Source organism: Triturus cristatus, chromosome 11 (genome assembly GCF_964204655.1).
Source record: "Triturus cristatus chromosome 11, aTriCri1.1, whole genome shotgun sequence".
Classification (NCBI taxonomy): Eukaryota; Metazoa; Chordata; class Amphibia; order Caudata; family Salamandridae; genus Triturus; species Triturus cristatus.
Window position 1 is genome coordinate 529,338,986 of NC_140594.1, and position 19,506 is coordinate 529,358,491.

At 42.9% G+C, this 19,506-nt stretch overlaps 1 protein-coding gene across 1 annotated transcript in view; it reads right to left on the reverse strand.

The window, feature by feature from the left end:
• LOC146784520 (disintegrin and metalloproteinase domain-containing protein 9-like) overlaps nt 1-19,506 on the reverse strand; it is a 1,652,657-nt gene that overhangs the window by 329,798 nt on the left and 1,303,353 nt on the right. The gene's annotated exons all lie outside the window — the stretch shown is intronic.

Genomic DNA, 19,506 nt, shown 5'->3' on the forward strand with positions numbered 1-19,506 from the left:
TGGGTGTGTTTCATCTCTACATACTGAAAACTACATGCCTCGCAGCACTGCCTCTAGGCTCGACCTAAAAACGACTATCCTTGACCAGACATCAAGGACCCAGAAGTGGAAACCAGGATGACGCACAAGAGAAGGATGACACGGATCTAGTGGAGGAGGACACCAGGAGGAAGGTGCACGCCGAAGATGCAGACACCAAAGAGACTCCTGAAATGTGGTGCGAGGAGTGGTAGTCCCTAACAGAGGACAGACCCAAGCTGCCGCAACTCAGGAGAGTTGCAGCAGACGCGGTACCTGAGCTGGGGAAGGGTTAAGGGGAGAGTGGGTCGGGTTTATAATGGGCAGCACTACACTGTCCTGGGGTGGATGCGAAGGGAACCTTTAACTGGCCTATCTCTCTATTTGTTGGTCTTGTCTCTTCATTCCTCATTTAATTGTCCCTGACCTATCATTAGAGAGAAAAAGCACATAAAAATATTTAACTGCCTCACCATTCTGTTACGATTGAAGAATGTTCCCAAAATAAGCCTTTCCCCCCCTTTTTTCCACAAATCAGGAATAGCTATACGTCTTTTTTAGGTCGAGCCTACAGCAGCGCATGCGCTGTTGCTCGACTTTTGTAAGTGGGATTTAAAAGTGCTTCCCACCGGCATTTGCTGGCCTAATCCTTGCGTTCACGCTCGCGTGAATGTGCAATTACTTTCACTTTGGGCGCTGCTGCGCGCGCACCACTCGCGTGTTTGCCGGCGCGCACCTCTCTCTCCCATTGCAGCCCCCATCTTTGCATTCCCCGCGACCAATGCTTGGTTTTTTAAACTTTCAGCGCGAGGCGCGCGCGCTTGTTACATTAAGTAATTTGCCCAGGATCACGGGACACCGACGCCGAGACTCGAACCTGATTCTCAACCTCCAAAGTCAGCAGCGCTTGTCGTAACGCCAAATTTTCACTAATCAGTTGCTACAATTTGTAAACCTTTAATTTGTACTCCTGTCAAATAAACTTATATGTGTTGTTGTTGCACTTGAACATGTCGGCCGGTGCAAATATCAGTAGAAAACTCACTGCACCAGTGGAAGGTTTACAGTGTTCAACTTACTTTTAAGCACCCACAATGTTTTTGGATAAGGCCCCTAAGGCAATGGATGACAAAGCAATATGTCCAAGGTCACACAGTTGATTCATGTGTTTTGGAGAAAAATAAGACGAGTTGTACTAGGAGGCTCATAACCAAGAAGGTAGGCTCTAGATCCATTCTACCTTCCTCTAGGAATGAAATGTTTGATCAGTGGCTTATGTGAGCCTTTGCGCCACTCTTCCTCCCCCAGGAAGATCCTGTAAACATTTCTCTAATGCATTGGTAGAGAAAACTACTCAGGACTCTCTGTGCTAACCCTCTCAACCAGGTACCACTACGTGGCCAGGCAAGCGGCATGCAGCCTGGGGGTGATTAAAGTTGCAAAGTGATTAAAGTGCACTGCTCAACTCGTCTTTGTTTTATGATTGTGCTTTTGAAAAACTGGTATATGGCCACTCTGAAGGAATCCTATTCCCAGTTGCATCTTCAGACCAAGATTCACTGCTTGCCAATGACAGATGAGATTAATACTCTTAGGAAACTGTATTTCAACAACAAACAGGTGCCGCAGAAGAAGCTTAAAAAGAAAAGAGCAAAAACTGAGGGTGGGCAGTTGTATCATTTAAATGACCCCTCACCCCCGGGGTCTATCTTGCAGGGCTAGATCTGGCCATCTGTCCAAAACTGGCCTCAAATGTCCGGAATCTGGGGGTCATGTGAACAAAATACTCGCCCTAGAGGTTCACATTTCCAGACTTTTTAAAGAAGACATTTTTTAATTTTGGTCTGTGAAGAGATAGCTTCACTTCATGGCGTGTGCTGAATATTGACCATGATTTTGGCACTCTTGCTGTCCTGCAGCGACTTCTAAAATGGATTCTGTTTGGATCTGACAGACCATCATTTGGGTCTGTCTCCAGACATTACAAAACTCGGATGTCTATCGCTTTTGTTCAGCTTGAATTACAAAGACCATTTGGCACCTGTGCTGAAATCCCTTCCCTGGCTGCCTGTCTCATAGCAACTGTAGTCCAATATTCTCTACAAGATCCACCCAAGTTTTTCACAAGAGTGGCATCCAACAGAAGGACGTTCACAACAGGTTGCAAGGTTTGTTGGGGTCTGTGGATGCTTTGCTGGCAAAGGCATGTAAAAAAGAACAATTGATGGACAGAATGATGAACAATGTTATACATTCACCCCAGTACAGAGATCTGAGCCTAAATCCATCATGTTTTTGCTCCCCATGCCATTCCAGTTTAAACATAGCCATATGCAAATCAGTCTTCACCCTGCGCCCAATGGGAACAGTCCAGCCTGAAAAGCCAGGACAGGTCCTCCCTGGACCAGAAACAAGCATCCTGTGACCGTTTTTGTTGCATCAACCCTCATCAGCCAGGCTAGCTTGACTCCAGTGGCAAGGAGAGCACGGGATCCACGTCTGGGCATACCCGTCCCACTCGGGGTGACAAATGCAAAAAGAATAATTGATTTGCAGAATGTTGAACAAATCTCAAACAATCACCCCAGTACAGAGATCTGAGCCTAAATCCATTGCTTTTTGCTCCCCATGCCATTCCAGTTTAAACCTAGATGGTTAAGGCGCCAGCTTACAATAAATCTCAAACAGGCCATAAAGCCTTCTTGGTTTTGGCTAATCAGAGCTCCAACAGGAAAGTATTAAAAACTCACGTGTTGCAAAGTAGATTTTGTGAAACAAATTGAAGAGCTAGCTTGCCTTTATGGCTTCATGGCAAAGCTGAGGTGTATTTCAAGTACCACCTCTGCCATAAAGGTGTATGTTGCACTATGTAAGTAAAATATATCTGAATCATAGTGCTAGCACAAGGTAAGGGCAAGACAAACCAATTTGCTTTTCCAAAGGAGTTCTAGAAAATCAGTCAATTAATGCCAGATTTCTAGAGAAACAAGTTGTGGTAAAGGTAGTTGGTATGGGTTTAATGTGTTAACGCATATAAACACAGGGATTCACAACTGCTATTTGGATGCAGTGCATGCACATATGCATGTTTGGCACATTAAAACAAGCCCCAGTGGCTTTGCAAAAAAGAAGCATTAAATGTTTGCTTTCTTTAGAGAATCTATATAGGAGATAAATAACTTAATGTGATAAACAAATTGATAATTGAGTGTACTTTTCAGATGTAAAATAGTTCCTCATGCATGTCATTGGCAGCACTTCCAGAGGGTGGAATGATATCCCAAATAGCTAATATCGTTAGGCGAGAAAGCAGTACTCCTATGGTTCTAGCTAAAGCCATGATCTAGGCATATTTCACAAAATTGGTAACAATAGGTCGCACAAACGGCTGCAGTGTCAGGCCAGACTTAAAAAAAGGTGGTGGATCCCTGGATGAAGTGGAGTGAGGAGTACATGCAGCCGTGTGCTGATGTTAAGCAGATAACATCAGTTGTGGGAACACCTATGATGTACAGGCCTGAATGCAGAATACCTGCTGGAACCCTCAGCTCTCACCAAAGCTCCCATTGGGTTTGCACTCAGGGACGGAAATTCTAAATACTGAAAACTGAGGTAAGTGGCCAAGTATTTACTATCTGGTCACTGACTATTTGGCAGTTTACTTTCCATTATTTCACTCTGGAATGTTGTGTCACTTTGAAAGGCAGACTCACCTTGAAGAAATGGTGGTCTCCTAAAAAAACACTCCCAACCATTCATTCAATATTTAGTCCAGGCAAACATCTTCATTTTGTGTGCACTTCTCTGGTGAGAGCAGTATTTCAAGGGTCTAAAAGTGTCCTCTTTCCGAGGTTCTTATCTTAGGAGCAATGTGCTTTGAAATGTGGACCCTCTGTGCAGTTTCTGGTCACAGTGCCCGTGAAGATGACTGCCCGATGCAGTCTTTTCAGTTTTACCGTTTTGCAAGGTTTTCCTTGCATAGCCTTTTTATCTCCTGGTGAGCACAAAGTAGAAAGCATATAATAGATAGTTCTATGGTGCTGATGGAGAGGATGACACACTTCACAGTAGTGTCCAAACTACTCATCCTTTCAGTACCCTAAAGAGCAATCTCCTGACTGAGGAATGTGTGCCCCACTGGTTGGTGGCAGTATGGATTAAATATATTTGAGGTGCCGCCTTTTCTATATTCCTGGAAGATAGATGCGCTGATCCTGTAGTGCAAATCCAGTGTGAGGCACACAGTGCTCACTCAAGCTTTTCCAACAATACATATGAGAATGTGTGGATGTAGGTTTTGCAAGATGGAATCTCTGAATGATTGAAATTGCACTCAAGTGCTTGAGTACCCCTTTACAGGAATACTATTCCTTCTTGTGCCCCTGTGTGTGGGATTAGTTGTCATGCGTTACCTGGACTCAAGAAGAGACGTTTGTTGTTTCCCAGTGGCTAGTGATCAGGGCCTATGACTCAGAGGTTCCTGTTTCTTGACTGTCTGGCTTTCAAGCTGAATACACACAAAAGTTCATAGCAACATGCCTGCAGAAGTCTGTTTCTTGAATGCCAGGCTCAGGGGAAAATCCACAATTCTGACTTCTATCCTGATTGCAAAGCAACCACTGAGATTTTCAAAACAGGCACCTTCACAATTTGGAAAGTGATCCTGGCCCAGGCAAAAGAATACCAAATGACAACTGGCCCTTAGTGCCCGGAACATCAGAATGCTAATGACGCCGAACTTGACTTTCGAGAATTGTAATTGGTGCTGTGCAGAATCTAGTGTAGGCTGCCAACCTGCTCGTCTCCCTTACAGACAGGAAGGAGTTTGATGGACTGCAAGGGGGGGCTGTTTGGGTTAAAATTGTCTGTTACTTGAGAGGAGCTGAAAGCTAGCTGCTTTAGAGAAAGGACGCCTCTAAGAAGGTAGATGGTATAGCAGGTTATGGGAGTGTGACTTGCTTGTGAAGGGTCCACTCTGGACTGAGACAAGCTGCGGCTGTAGCTCACGAGCTGGATAAGACACTGTGTCTATCATGAGTTACTGGCTAGTGTACCTCTGGGATAGCCTGGGCTTTTACCACTCCAAAAGACAGGGTCATCTGGGTCCAGGGGGTGACATAGCAAAAAGGATGCCAGAACAGTAAGTTAGCATGCATTTAGGATCAACACAATAGGGCCACCAAACCTGTGTATTGCCCTGGATACGAGCAATACCCAATCCTTTCTAGTCGGCATGTTGTTCCCCTGACAAGTGGTAAGCTAACAAGAAGCTGAGACAAAATTCAGGAATGCGAGTCTTCATCACAAATTCCTTATTTTTTGCCCTAATAGGAAACGTGGAAGTGCAAGTCAATCTCATTATAGATTGAGAGGTCCTGCACTCTAAAGCCCCTATGCTGGTCTCATTCATAATGCAATCAAAAAACCCACTGAGGAAACCATTTAGACCAGGATCTGGATGGCTTGTGTGGCGTGCTTCGAGAGGAACCTAGTCTAAGTATCTGTTGCCACATAGATGCAGAGCCTGTAGAAGGTAGTTGTGTCACTCCCACATAAGTGTGTATATTTGCGTGGGCTAGGTTCTAATTCTAAGAATTGAGTATTTCCAGAGAGAAGTCCCTGCAATAGTCCTCTAGTAAGTGCAACGGTTGTATGACGTTACAATTCATGCTTTTACCCCGCATGCCGTTACAACTCAGTTTTTTACCCCAACTTGCTGTCGGGCGTGCGCTGGAGTTTGGAATAGTATAATTTACTATTCCAACTCCGGTCTATGCAACAGTAGGGAAGGTGATGGAGTTAAATCCAACACCCTATACCCCCTACAGCAAGCCATTTTTGTTGTAATGGCATGCGGGGTAAAAGCATGCGTTGTAATGCATGCGTTGTAACGGTTGTTTCCCAGGTGCAACAGATGCATATTTTATCTATGCCATAATCAAGTCGTTTTGCCCCTCAGAATTTAAATCAGCATTTACCTAGGAATGGCTGTGGTAAGGTACATATAATGTGACAATACGGTTTAGAGTTTATAGGACACTGAACACACCTCACATCATCTTATTACCTACAGCTTGGCCACAGGTAGTACGTACTGTTGGTACCTCCTCAGGAACCCCAATAGGGAACAACAACCTACTGTAGAGACACCATTTGAACTCAAGAGACACGAATGGTTGCATTTCAAAGCACTGCTTGAAATAGAAATATTATGGTGATGCCACTTCTGCACAATAACTTATTCATAAGGATACTTTTTGGTCACCACATACTTATGTATTTAGTCCGCTCTAAACAGAACTATCGCATTTCAGCCGTCATGAATTTATCTTTTATTGTACACAGAACTGGAAACCAGTAAACATGTTTTAGTTAATTAACAACTATATTAATGACTGATACATGCGAGTGCATATAATGTTACTGTTCCTTTTCTCGTCTCTCTTTCTTTTTCTCTCTTCTTTTCTTTTATTTCTTCTCCTCCCCACAAAATTCAAAATATAAATTGCGGTATCACTAAAGCACTCTTTTGCATAGTTCTTTTTATTGGTCTTCCGTTTTACAGTGCATTATTGTACCTCTTTATTACTGTTTTAGCTGTGTCCAATACTGTTGCATTCATTTTTCTTTATTATTTTGCCTTAAACAATAGTTACTGGTGTGGGAGTATGATTCCAAGGTGTTTGACACCAAACACGACATGTTTCTGTGCAGCCAGTCCAAAGTTAGCATTTACCGTTCAGTTATAATGCACTTAAGAGTATATGGTCAGGCTGCACTACAAATAGCATCAGAGAAGGGTCTCCGAACACCGCAGAAGGGCTCTGCTGATGCAGGGGCACCCTCTCACATAAGAACCAAGCACTCTGCCTTCAGGATTGATAAGGGCTGCCATAGGAGTGACTGATAGGTTTATATGTGTGTGTGTGTGTATATATATATATTATCTACTGACGGTCGCCAGTAGATAGTTATAGTTAGGACCGTGTTTCCATAGGAAATCCGCAACATTCTATTTGGAATAACTTTGGCGCCGGTTGACGAATCCTCGCGAAATTTCCAAACTAGGTGGGGCGCTCCGCTCCGCTCCTACCCTGAAAGTCTCGGGGGGATTCATCAAGCGGGGGCTGAGAAAAAGGGGGGGTCCCAAAACGCGTTTTCCCCATGCATTTTTCCATAGGACCTTTAGTCCAAGCTACAGCCCGAACGGCTGAACAGAATTGCTTGAAATTTGGCAGAGAGGTAGTCCTCAGGTCAGGGATGTGCCTTTTGCAGGTCTGGTGTAAATCTGTTCAGTATTTCCTGAGAAAATAGCATTTAAATCAATAAATATCTATAAGCGCGCTCCGAGCGCGTACGGTAAGCTTACGCTGCCGTGCGCAAGCTTAATTCTGATTGGTGGTTACATGACTGTAAACATTCGAATCGGTCGAAATCAGGAAGTGTCGGCCGCCATTTTGTGTGTCTCACACTGATAAACAAAGGTGGAGAACGTGAAAAGGGGGCAACGAAGAGATTTGCAGACCCCCTAGCGTTTGTCAGGGGGTCCAAGAAGGTCCCAAAAGTATGAAAAATACATTTTAAGATTTTATTAAAAAAATCGCGGGATGCGCGTACGGTAAGCTTACCGTTCGTGCACGGCAGAAAAAAATAAATAAAAAAAATAGAAGTAAAAATCAAATTTAAGTGTTTAGATATTAGGGGGCTCTAAAAAGAGCCGTTGTGTTTATGAAGTGTTTTTTTGTGGTACCTACAAGTAAGTACCGATGCAGAGTCTAAAGTTCAAGAGGAAGACTCTGTTGCCTTCATCAGTGAAATGTACACCGTCTCCTCTATAAATGCCTTGCATGTTGTAACGCAAGTTGTTGTGGTATATAGAACCAATACCATAGTCTCTAAGGAAAGCAGAAATAGATTTGTTGACGTGCTTTCTTGCTTTGTCAATCTGTGGACAAAATTGGTTGGACCAGTTCCACTTTTGCCTTTGGCATATATTAGAATATACAAAGGCAGATTGAGGAAAAAGCGACATTAATTGCACAAAGGTGTCCTTAACGAGCATTTCCAGACCTACCCCAGTTAAAGTGTCTAGGTCATTTCCACCACAGTGCACAATAATAAGGTTAGACTGCTGGAGGTGTAGAAAAGATTTCACCAAAGGCATTAATTGGTGCCACTTTAACCCTCTCTGACCAATCCATTTAATGTCTACATTTGGCAAAGCAAGGTCTCTCACCATACCTCTTTTTTCTGCATACTTTTCACTCCAGAAGACATAGCTGTGACCTACAATCCACACTGTGAACATCTTTCAAGGAGATCTGGATGCACTCAGGATGTGTCTTTCAGTAGAATGGCAATATGAAATGAAAGACAGTTGTAAAATGGAGGCATACATATTTTTTTTAAATAAAAATAACTCATTGGCTGATTCTAACCATTTTACAGTTAAAACTAGGCTGTATGTGTACATTTTTAGAAGCATGTTTTGTATTGGTTCAGAAAATTGTGTTCCCACGTAAGATTAATTTGGATTTGCGGTTAGGTTTGAAAGGTGAAGCACTCTTGCTCTTTGGAATAGAAACATTGTGTGCTGAACTTCTGACCTCTCTGCTCACACCAGTGTTCCATGAGCTGTTGCTATGGTAGCAGGCAGAAGTCAAGTTGGGGGAAGGGTTCATTTGGAAAAGGGTTGAAGTTTTCAAGCAATAGAAATGTGTGATTTCATTTGAAAAAATGTGGGAAGCACTGAGATTTGTAATTAACATGTATATGTGTGAAAAAAGAGAGGGAAACATTGCCATTTACTGGTTTTGGTGAGAGGAAAGAGGTGTACAGCTCTGAGATTCTGACTCTGATAATCTGCTGTGTTCTCCTCTCACTGCTTTTCTCATTTCCGTTGTACTCCCTCAAGGACCTTACGTACGCGCATGTTAAAAAAAAAAAAAAAAGTAATTAAAAAAATAAAAAAAAAGTTGTGAGGTAAGGTTGGCTCTTAAAAGAGCCGTTGTGTTAATACAGGGACAGAGGAAAGAAAGAATGGGAATATTAACGAGGACCACAGATGTGCTGGTCTATCTTATTGTTTATTAGGGAAACACTGGTCTCCCCATGAACAATTAGACCATAACATCTGGTGCACCTCATTTGTACCCTCTGAAATCGAGGGTTCGTTTCCAGAGGAGCAGAAGAGGGTGATGCTCCCACCGCAGATGAAGTGCTCGGCTGAGCTGCCGAAGATGTACTCGGCTGAGCTTCTGCGGATGTGCTCGGGTGACTTACTGAAGGGTTTGCTTCAGTATGTCGAGCAAAAGTCCTTGGATGAACATCCCTAAGGTGTCTCAACATAGTGTGATTACCAAAGGAATACTTCTTCCTAGGATTACCTCTAGATAACACACGCTCACAAAGTGAGCAGGTAACTAAAGGAGTATTTACCTTTTTCTGCCCCTCAGGAAATGTAAAATACTCCCAAATAAAAGAACTCTTCTGTTTCCTCCTTCTCTGTCTGATGATGCTGCTGCTCTGCTCACTCTCAGAAGAGGACTGCTGCTCTGCCATTGTATCCCAAAGACAATTCAGCTCCTTCTCCTAAGAAATCACAAGCAGTAATGAGGGGAATGGGTGTGGTGTAGGAAGATTCTGGAACTGAAAGTAGTTTAAACCAATCAAAAGTGTTGTTTCTTGATCACATGACCACCCGTACGCGCACGTTAAGCTTACCGAGCGCGTACGGTAAAAGTACGCATGCGCGTACGAAAGACACACGCACACGTGCATGCGCATTACAGGAACACTCGTACACTTCCGCGTAACGTGCGCGCGTATAAGGCATGCGCTTACGCGTCGCGTAGGAAGTACGGACGAGTCCGCAAATTGCGTAAGCATGCGCACACGGAGTATAAATATTACGTACGCTCACCGTACATAAAGCAAAGCGTGCGTTTACGGTAAGCTTACCGTACGCGCACGGTAAAAAAAAATTAAATTAAAAAAAACAACAAAAAAAAAAGGTTTGTTGAAGATATTAACTATGTTATACAACTATATCTAACCATGTATTTAAAAAAGGTGAATCATACTATATTGAAGAATGCATTAAATCCATGAATATATACATAGGTAGCATAGTGTTTAAAGGAAAAAAATAAAAAGAAAAAAAATGATGTAAAAAAACCAAGCAAATTCAATGAAAAAAACGTAGGTTTCACACACATTATAGTTAGGAATTAGAATTTAAAAAACCTTGCAAATTCACTGAAAAAACCATAGGTTTCACACACGTTATAGTTAGGAATTAGAATTTGAAAAAACATGGAAATTCACAGAAAAAAACATAGGTTTCACTCACGTTATATTTAGAAATTAGCTTTTAAAAAACCTTGCAAATTCACTGAAAAAAACATAGGTTTCACACACGTTATAGTTAGGAATTAGCATTTAAAAAACCTTGCAAATTCACTGAAAAAACCATAGGTTTCACACATGTTATAGTTAGCTGGACATTTCTCTCGTAAAAAACCATTGAAATTCCCCCGTTATAGTTAGTTCAGCTAACTATAACTCGCGCACCCGCAATCCGCTGCTGATGACGTCACATATTACATCACTCATGACATGGTCAGTGACATCACTCATGACATCTCAAATGACATCACTGATGACATCACTAATGACGTCATCAATGTGATAAATTACCCCATCTTCTCACACCCTTATAAAACCTTTGATATACCAACTCAAAATTACAGAGTTCCATTCTCATACCCATAAATAATGCAATACCAATAACTGCATACAAACATATTAACTTTTAGGTCTTCATACACCTCCACACACTCACCTGTAAAGTCACTCATAGTTACAGTCACTCCATAAAAAAGTATCATATGAATTTATACACACACCTATATAGACACTCACACACTACCAATCATCCATAGAGGTACTCTCACACCTAGTCATTCATACAAATAATCACACTGCCATTTACTCATCTATGCAGTTATACACACTCAACTTCACTTGCTCACAAAAATAGTATCACATTTTTATGCTCTATTAGAATCATTGACAAAAGCACACACTCATCCATACAGTCACTGTCACAATCACACATTCTCACATCTAGCCACTTATATACTCTTACACACATATATACTGCCTTTCACATATGTAGTTAGTCACAAATGTACCACTGAGATATACATTCAATCACTAACACACCCATACATACACTCGCTCAACCATACAGTCCATCACAGATGCACTCTTAAAACCATGCACCCATAGAATCACCCACTCACACATCTATGCACAGAGTCACACACAGCCTACCCACACTAACACTCAGGCACCCATACAGATACTCAGACAACCAATCGATAACCCATATAGACACTCATATAGCTATTCACAAAACCATGCAGCCACTTATACACCAACAGACAGAAACATACAAACATTCACACAGTTTAGTCACTAGTCTGCAGTAAGATACATTTAATGACTCACTTATAGAGTCAGTTACGCACCAAAGAAAATCATACATTTACACACTTGTACACCCACTCATTCTTCAACAGGCCTTTCCCTATATATATTAAACATATTAAAATTGTTCAGAAACACATACTCAATGGATGATGACATCAGTGATGTTATCAGTGATGTCATTTGAGATGTCATCAGTGATGTCATGAGTGATGTCACTGACCATGTCATGAGTGATGTAATATGTGACGTCATCAGCAGTGGATTGCGGGTGCGCGAGTTATAGTTAGCTGAACTAACTATAACGGGGGAATTTCAATGGTTTTTTTACGAGAGAAATGTCCAGCTAACTATAACGTGTGTGAAACCTATGGTTTTTTCAGTGAATATATATATATATATATATATATATATATATATATACCAATCCCGCAATGCACTGGAGATGACGTCACATATTACATCATTCATGACATGGTCAGTTACATCACTGATGACATCACTGAAGACATCTCAAATGACATCAATGATGACATCATCAAGTGACTGTGTGTTTCTGTAAAGTTTAAATATGTTTTGTGTATTTGCCATGGTGTATTGAAGAATGAGTGGGTGTCTGGATGAAGGATTTAGTAGGTGCGTGACTGACTGTATAGGTGAGTGATTAAATGTGTCTTACTGAATGCATGGGTTAGTGACTAAACTGTCTGAATGTGTGCATCAGTATGTCTGTTGTTGTGTAAGCTGCTGCATGTGTTGGTCAGTAGATACATGAGTGTCTATATGGGTTATTGATTGGTTGCCTGAGTATTTGTATGCAAGACTGAGGGTGTGTGTGGGTGGGTGGGAGGTGTGTGACTGTGCCTAGATGTGTGAGTGGTTTATTCACTGGATGTATGGGTTCAAGATTGCATGTGGAAACAGCTGTATGGGTGGGTGAGTGTGTGTATGCGTGTGTTGGTGAGAGATTGGATGTCTCAATGGTACATGTCCAAGTAATTACATATGTAAGGCAGTGTATGTGAGATTTGGAGTATATAAATGACTATACGTGAGAGTCAGTGATTGTGAGAGTAGCTGTATGGATGAGTGTGTACTTGTCTCAGTGATTGCATAAGAGAGTAAGTATGTGTTAGAATATGTTTGAATAAGTGAGCTGGTGTGTATAACTGTATAGCTGAGGAAATAGGAGTGTGATTGATTCTTTGCATGACTGACCAGGTGTGTGAGTAACTCCATGGATGAGTGGCAGTGTGTGAGTGTCTGTATAGGTGTATGAGTGCATATGATAGTGTTGTATTGATGAGTGACTGTATGTATGAGTGATTGTATGGGTGAATGAGTGGATGTGTGTATAGACCTAGGAATCAGTGAGTACGTGTGTAGTAACTGGTATTGGTGTGTCGATAGTTTCGAAAATGGTAGTCTGTATTTTACAGTGGGTGTATCAAAGGTTATATTAGAATGTGAGGAGGTGCATCAGATTTTGACGTGGATGATGTCATCAGTGATGTCATTTGAGATGTCATCAGTGATGTCATCAGTGATGTCACTGACCATGTCATGAATGATGTAATATGTGACATCATCGGCAGTGCATTGCGAGGGCAAGAGTTATAGTTAGGCGAACTAACTATAACAGGGGAAATTCTATGGTTTTGTACGAGTGAAATGTCCAACAAACTATAATGTCCCTGAAACAACCTTACCCAGACTGCAGTAGCAGACCTGTAGTGTCATTTTGGGTGGCTTTCCAGGGGTGGCATAATACATGCTTCAGCCCCTGGTAGGCTTCTGGGGTACCTATGCCCTGGGTACATAGTATACCATATACTAGGGACTTATAAGGGCACCCCAGATCCAATCTGAACTGTACCTAAAGTACAAGGAATCATTTTAGAGAGGAAGCAGCTAGGCTGGGGCCCTGGTTAGCAGGGTCCCAGCCAGACTAAAGTAAAAAAACAGTGAAACACCAGCAGAGAGTGGGGGTAAACATGTGAAGCAGATCCTACTCTCCTACATCGACCAGTAGGGAACTAGCTGAATGATATCAGAGCCTGTAATCCATTAACCCTGAAGAAAGATAAAGACAACCTGAAGGACGAACTAAAAACCTAATAGTAAGGTGATTACCAAACTAGGGGATACCGTAGGGCGGGTTTTTGCTTTCCTTTTTTCCTCTCGCTCTTTTGTACTTATTATTATTTTTTCTCTCCTTTTACACAGTATCAATAAAAGAAAGCGTAGTAAGACCCCCTGCACTAGGCGTGGTGACGGTACCCATCTTTATAAGTACTGAAGCAAGTACTTTTACTTACTGCTGCTCATTTCTTCTTCTTTTTGAGCCCCTGGGTTACCTCCTTCCACACGGTGTGGATGCCATAGGAGAAACCAGAAGAAGAAAAGTCAGAAAATAACCTTCCCACCAAGCTGGCTATTCTCAAGAATCACTTTAATATTATCAGTCTTACGCTGCTACCACAATAAAACCTCCATCATTAAGAGATACATTCAGTCTCCTCACTACTTTTTCCCTCCCACATGCACGTAACTAAGTATTCATTCAATCTCCATGCACTCCAAGATGGCGCCTATAACTATACCCAGTTTGTCTACATTTCCACCCATGCGCTGCCGCTTGGTCATTAATCGTTTTCACTGGCAACTGATTAAGCGATGTATGCGTGTATTTAAACCCAGCCCCATTTTCTGCCCCTCCACCTCCGCGGTGGCAGAGACGGGGTAGGTCGCCCAACTTATTTTGCGACACTACACAGTTCTCTCGTAGGGTCATGTGTAGACTCTTTTCAGTAACTTAAGACACCGTTACTTATTAACTCTTACATTGTTTGTAGTTGTAGTTCCAGCCAGCTAAAATTAGAATGGCCTCTGCACCCACCAAACGGGGCCATACCATTATTCTATTCTGGTGAGTTGCATCACTCAACGCAGTGCTTGTTTTTGCTGTGTGGTGTGTTCACCGGTGTGTCACACTATATGTTTTTTATGAATTTGGAATTTTGTCTGTGTGCTTTGTGAATTCCGCACTTTCACCACTAAGGGCTGATCTGCTGAGGCATGCTTTGTTTTGCTGAGCATTCCAACAGATTTGCAACATGGAAACTGTTATTATGAATACACCAACTGCTTTATATGTTTTGCCTTTTTGTTCCAGGTTGGTTATCTACCACTATTTGAAGGAATCATTACATACACCTCTTCCTGTTTCAAATCAATAGTAGTGATTGGGTACTATTCACTAATATTGCTACCACTATCCCAATCACCTTGTAGATGAGGAAGCCCGGACCTGATGAATTGCCACTGATCGGTAACAACTAATGGTGGCAAGAAACATGTTGACCCACCTATGCACGATCTATGAGCTGATACAGACCATTACTTCTGCTTTTGGCCACCATTACCAGTTTTTTAATCTAGACAAGAGGATCCAGATATTAAAATTGCAAGGGAATCTCAATCTATTTTAACTCAACTACACTCACACCAATCTACACTGAGAGCCCATACATCTTTACCCACACTTCACTTACGGCATGAAACAAAAGAACTCCGGCAGAGAGACCCACTGAGGGCGCCCATTGGACATTGCAGTGCCACCCAACGAGGAGCATGCCCTATAATGAAGCATGATACCCAGCTGGGTGTCAAAGGTCTCATTCTCCTGAGCAATCAGATGCCCCCATCTCATACCTCAATTGTATACCGACCTGTCTTTCAGATCCTATTTTCTCTGGAACTGCATACCCCCTTTGGTTACTCAGGAGTAGGCAATGGAAGGACAGTCCAATAAGGCATCATTTGGTTCTATGAAAACATTACAACTCACTTCCTACAAAATGTTTGATCTATGTAAATCATTATTTGAAAAACTGATAGGTAGGAATACAACAATAAGGCTCTCAATATAAGTGGCCACCCTCGGAGACCCATTGGGGCTTGTAATTGTGAGATACTTACCTGCTGTTACCTGTATCCTGGAAATCTTGGTTTGGAGCTTCGTCACTGCGCTCTCCCTCTTCAGTCCAGTCACCATCCCTTTTATGTTCTACAGTTTGTCTCGCTTTCCCACATCAGTTTCATCGCCTTCACGCTTCAGAGCCCATGGTCCATTTCTGCTTGTGAAGACTGCCATGCCTTTTGGAGGCGGATGCCTATACAAAGGAATAAGTAACATGTTACCAACAATACTTTTTCTATCAGAGTGGTAAGATGAATGACTATCAATTATTAGAAGTAGCGTACCGTATTACAAAAATCTTCTTTCCTGGAAATTGAGATTTGATTTCAGAAAACTGTGCTATTAAGACTGTTGACAGATTTTTGTGCCCGACTTAAGTCAACTGGAACATTTTTTGCATTTCCTTGGAACATTATTTCAAGAAGGATTTAGCTGTTTATTTTTGTTCAGGCATTCTGTTTTTCGGATTCTTCTTTTGGAGACCCTATGTGGAATGAGGGATAATTTTAAGGTTCTGCAGTGTTGTAAGGATTCTGTATTGATAGAAGGTATCATGTATAGGAGGCTGGCTTAATATATGGTGCTCATGTATGTAAGTGTAGCACCCTGCATTAATCTACACAACCCTTATTGTGATTTTAGTGTTCTTAGACAACCTTAGAAAGCTCTCTAAGTGGTAGCTGTGGAGAGCAGCCTCCAGGATTAGTCCAGAAGGAGTGTAAAGCAGCTTGTTTTACCAGTACTTAATCTTATAGTTAGGTTAAGTGAAAAAGAAGCACACAGTGTAGTTATAAAAAGATGTATTTATTATAACACATTCCAATATCTCCTACCTGAAGATATAACCAAAATAACACAATACTCGTAGGTAGCACAAATAAAAAGTGGCCACCAGGAGGAGACCAAACCATATACTAAAATAGTGGAATGCGAACCATGACTCAAGTTAAGATTGGACCCAGAAGATGAAGAAGAGTAGGGGACCCAACAAACCATGCAAAGTAAGTACCCAGGAACCCCACGGAGGCCGTGTGCAGAGTAGGAACACGACCGCTGACTCAGTACAAGTCAATGGGTAAGTTCCGGCTGCAGTTTTTAAGGGAAATGACCCTTCCCAGCGGACCCTGAAGAAACCCCATAGAAGATGGAAGGTTAGAGAGTCAACCCACCCGTGAATACCCCAGGAACCAGGATATCTACACCAGGGAAGCCGGATGCATAGGTGAGAGGTGAATTCGGAAACCGCCGTAGACCACAATGGAGGACTTCAGTGAAGATGCCGCTTGCGAAGAAAGGGAAAGAGTCCGGTGGAACTCAAAGGTGGGCTCAAGATGAGAGGGACCTGCAAGTAGAGGGGACAGAGTCTATGCCACTCAGGAGTGACCAGGATGCACGGAAGACGAATGCCCACTAATGTCGGAGCTGCAGGTGAGTTGACAGTGCCCTTCAAGTTGCATCTGTGCAGACCAGGTGACAATGTGGAAGACCAGGCGTCGTTCACGAGCTGTCCCACGTCGGATGTCAAGAGCCAGGGGGTCAGTGTTCGGCAGGGGCACCAAAATGCCTTGGCAACAGCAACCAACGTAGTAGTCAAAAAAGGTGCAGTGACGGGACCAGCAAGGTCCAAGTTACTCACCATGAGCAGGTAAGTCAGAGCAGGCCAGAGAAACTAGGGGAGCCCACTGGAGCCAAACAAGACCCTCAAGCGGATCCACGAGCTGAAGGCACAGGAGTTGTAAGAGGACCTCGAACAACTCACCTAATGATGAAGGCCCACGGTGCAGAGGATGTGGTGCAGTCAAAGATCTTAGCTGCAGGAGATGCCTGAGGCTGGAGCTTCTTGGAGCCCGAAGATCTCTGGTGAAGAGAGTCAAAAAGCCTTGACAAAGGCAAGTCAACACGGTGCACAAGGGTACTGCTCCAGCAGTTCCGACGAGGGATATTGGCTTCAGACTCGCTATGAAAACAGTGCAGGCCTCGAGGAAGTTGCAGAACCACTACCTGTGTTGCTTAACCTTTCAGAGTCTGTAGGAGCTCAGGAACAGCACACAGGTCAGCTTCGCTGCGATGCCTGCAGATGCAGGGAAGTGAATCTTTCACTTCAAGGGAGATTCCTTCGGGTGTCTTGGATGTCCACAGGCCTGTAGAAGAACCTGTATGGAGCACAGGTACAGACAACGCAGAAGACTGGCTAGACGATGAGACCAGAAGCAGCAGGAGTCTTCCCAGTTGCAGTTTCGGTTTCCAAAGGAAACTCCAGCGAAGTTCAAAGTTTCCGGACGTTTGAAGATGAAGTGGATTTGGATCTGAATCTTGTCCCATGATGAATCTAAGGAACCACCCACAGGTAAGCCCTTAAGAACCCTAAGGGAAGGGTTGGGACGGTTCAAGGGTCCCTGAACTGGTTCAAACTGGAGTATGCATGGAGGGCACCAAATGTGCCCTTCAGAGTCTAGTGGTGCTGGTAAGCGCCCCAGTCTGTCCCAATACACTAAGTCCTGTCTGGGAGGTGGTCGGACCTCCCTGTGACAGGAAACCTATTGTGCTGCCTTCCCCTGCTCGATTTTGGCCAAGCAGCACGAGGGCAGAATTGTGTATCTGGTCGGCAGCAGCCATAGTTTGCTGTCTGGTCTAGAAGACTGGTACCAGGAGCAATGTGGGCCTCGTTAATGTTGTTGAGGTATAATTCCAACATGTTTGATACCAAACACAACAGGGTTTGTTACAGCCAGTTTAGAGCTAGCCACTGCATAATGACGCATGGCCACTCTATGTAACATAATGGCTGATGCACTTACAACCCGGGAGAATGGACTCCATGGATTGTAGGGGTGTCCTGCTCATGCAGGGGCACCCTCACACCAGTAACCAAGCACACTGCCTTCAGGATTGAAATGCCTGCCTTAGGGGTGACTTATAGGTTTTAAGTGCAGTAACCTCTGATATAAGTATCTGCTGTAAGTGACGCTAGCACCAGCTTACACAGGCTGCAATGGCAGGCCTGTAGTCACAATTTGAGTGGTCCCCAATGGGTGGCATAATACATGCTTCAGTCCATGGGGGCCCCTAGAGTACCTATGCCCTGGGTTCCTTAGTACCATATACTAGGGACTTACAAGGGTACACCAGTAGCCAATTTGGGGGGTACCCAAGTACTCACCATCTCCAATTTAGGGAAGAAGCACAGAGACTGGGGTCCTGATTAGCAGGATCCCAGTCAGACTAGTCAGACACCAGCAAAACGTGGGGGTGACCATGAAAGCAGATCCTACTTTCCTACATCATAGACAAAGGTGGGAGGTAGATGTGAAGAGGGAATATTGGTTGGAAAACTGTTAGATACTCACTGTGTGTTATTGACTTCTAGAATTTCCCAAAACCATATGTGGCTACTTATAGTTCGGGCAACAGTGGGGAAAGTGGGAACTTACGTTAAGGAATATAACAATCATTAGCTGAATGTGTCTAATAGTGATAACATAGGAACTTTACAGAGTGATGTAAATGTTCTTACATTTATTTCTATAGATATACAAGAAGGATTGACCACTCCTACAGAAACTCCAGATTTGAGGGAGATGCTATAAAGGAATCCTGACTACAGCATTATTCGTTTTCTCCAATTTCCCCTTTACCCTAGGCGCTGTTTTATCTATGAAGTTGTATTTCTCCTCCAGTGACAGGACACGAGGAGGCATAGGGAGCTGGTTTATGGATATACATCTCAGAGTTGGCTTATGGATATACATCTCGCTCCTAGATGAATAGCAATACCATCTATTCATGTACAGTTGTGCTCCGCCGTGACAATTGGTAACTGCAGTTACCTGCCCCATCGGAATAAAGAGGCAACTTGTAATGAGAGATTAAATGAAACATAGTGATAAGTATATTTTAAAAGTGTTTGTCATGAATCATATGAAGCACTTGAAATCTTGTTACATTTCTTGCTACATTTTTCTCACCATTTTGTCGTTAACATATTTTGTAACTAAGTCATTTGAAACAACTAC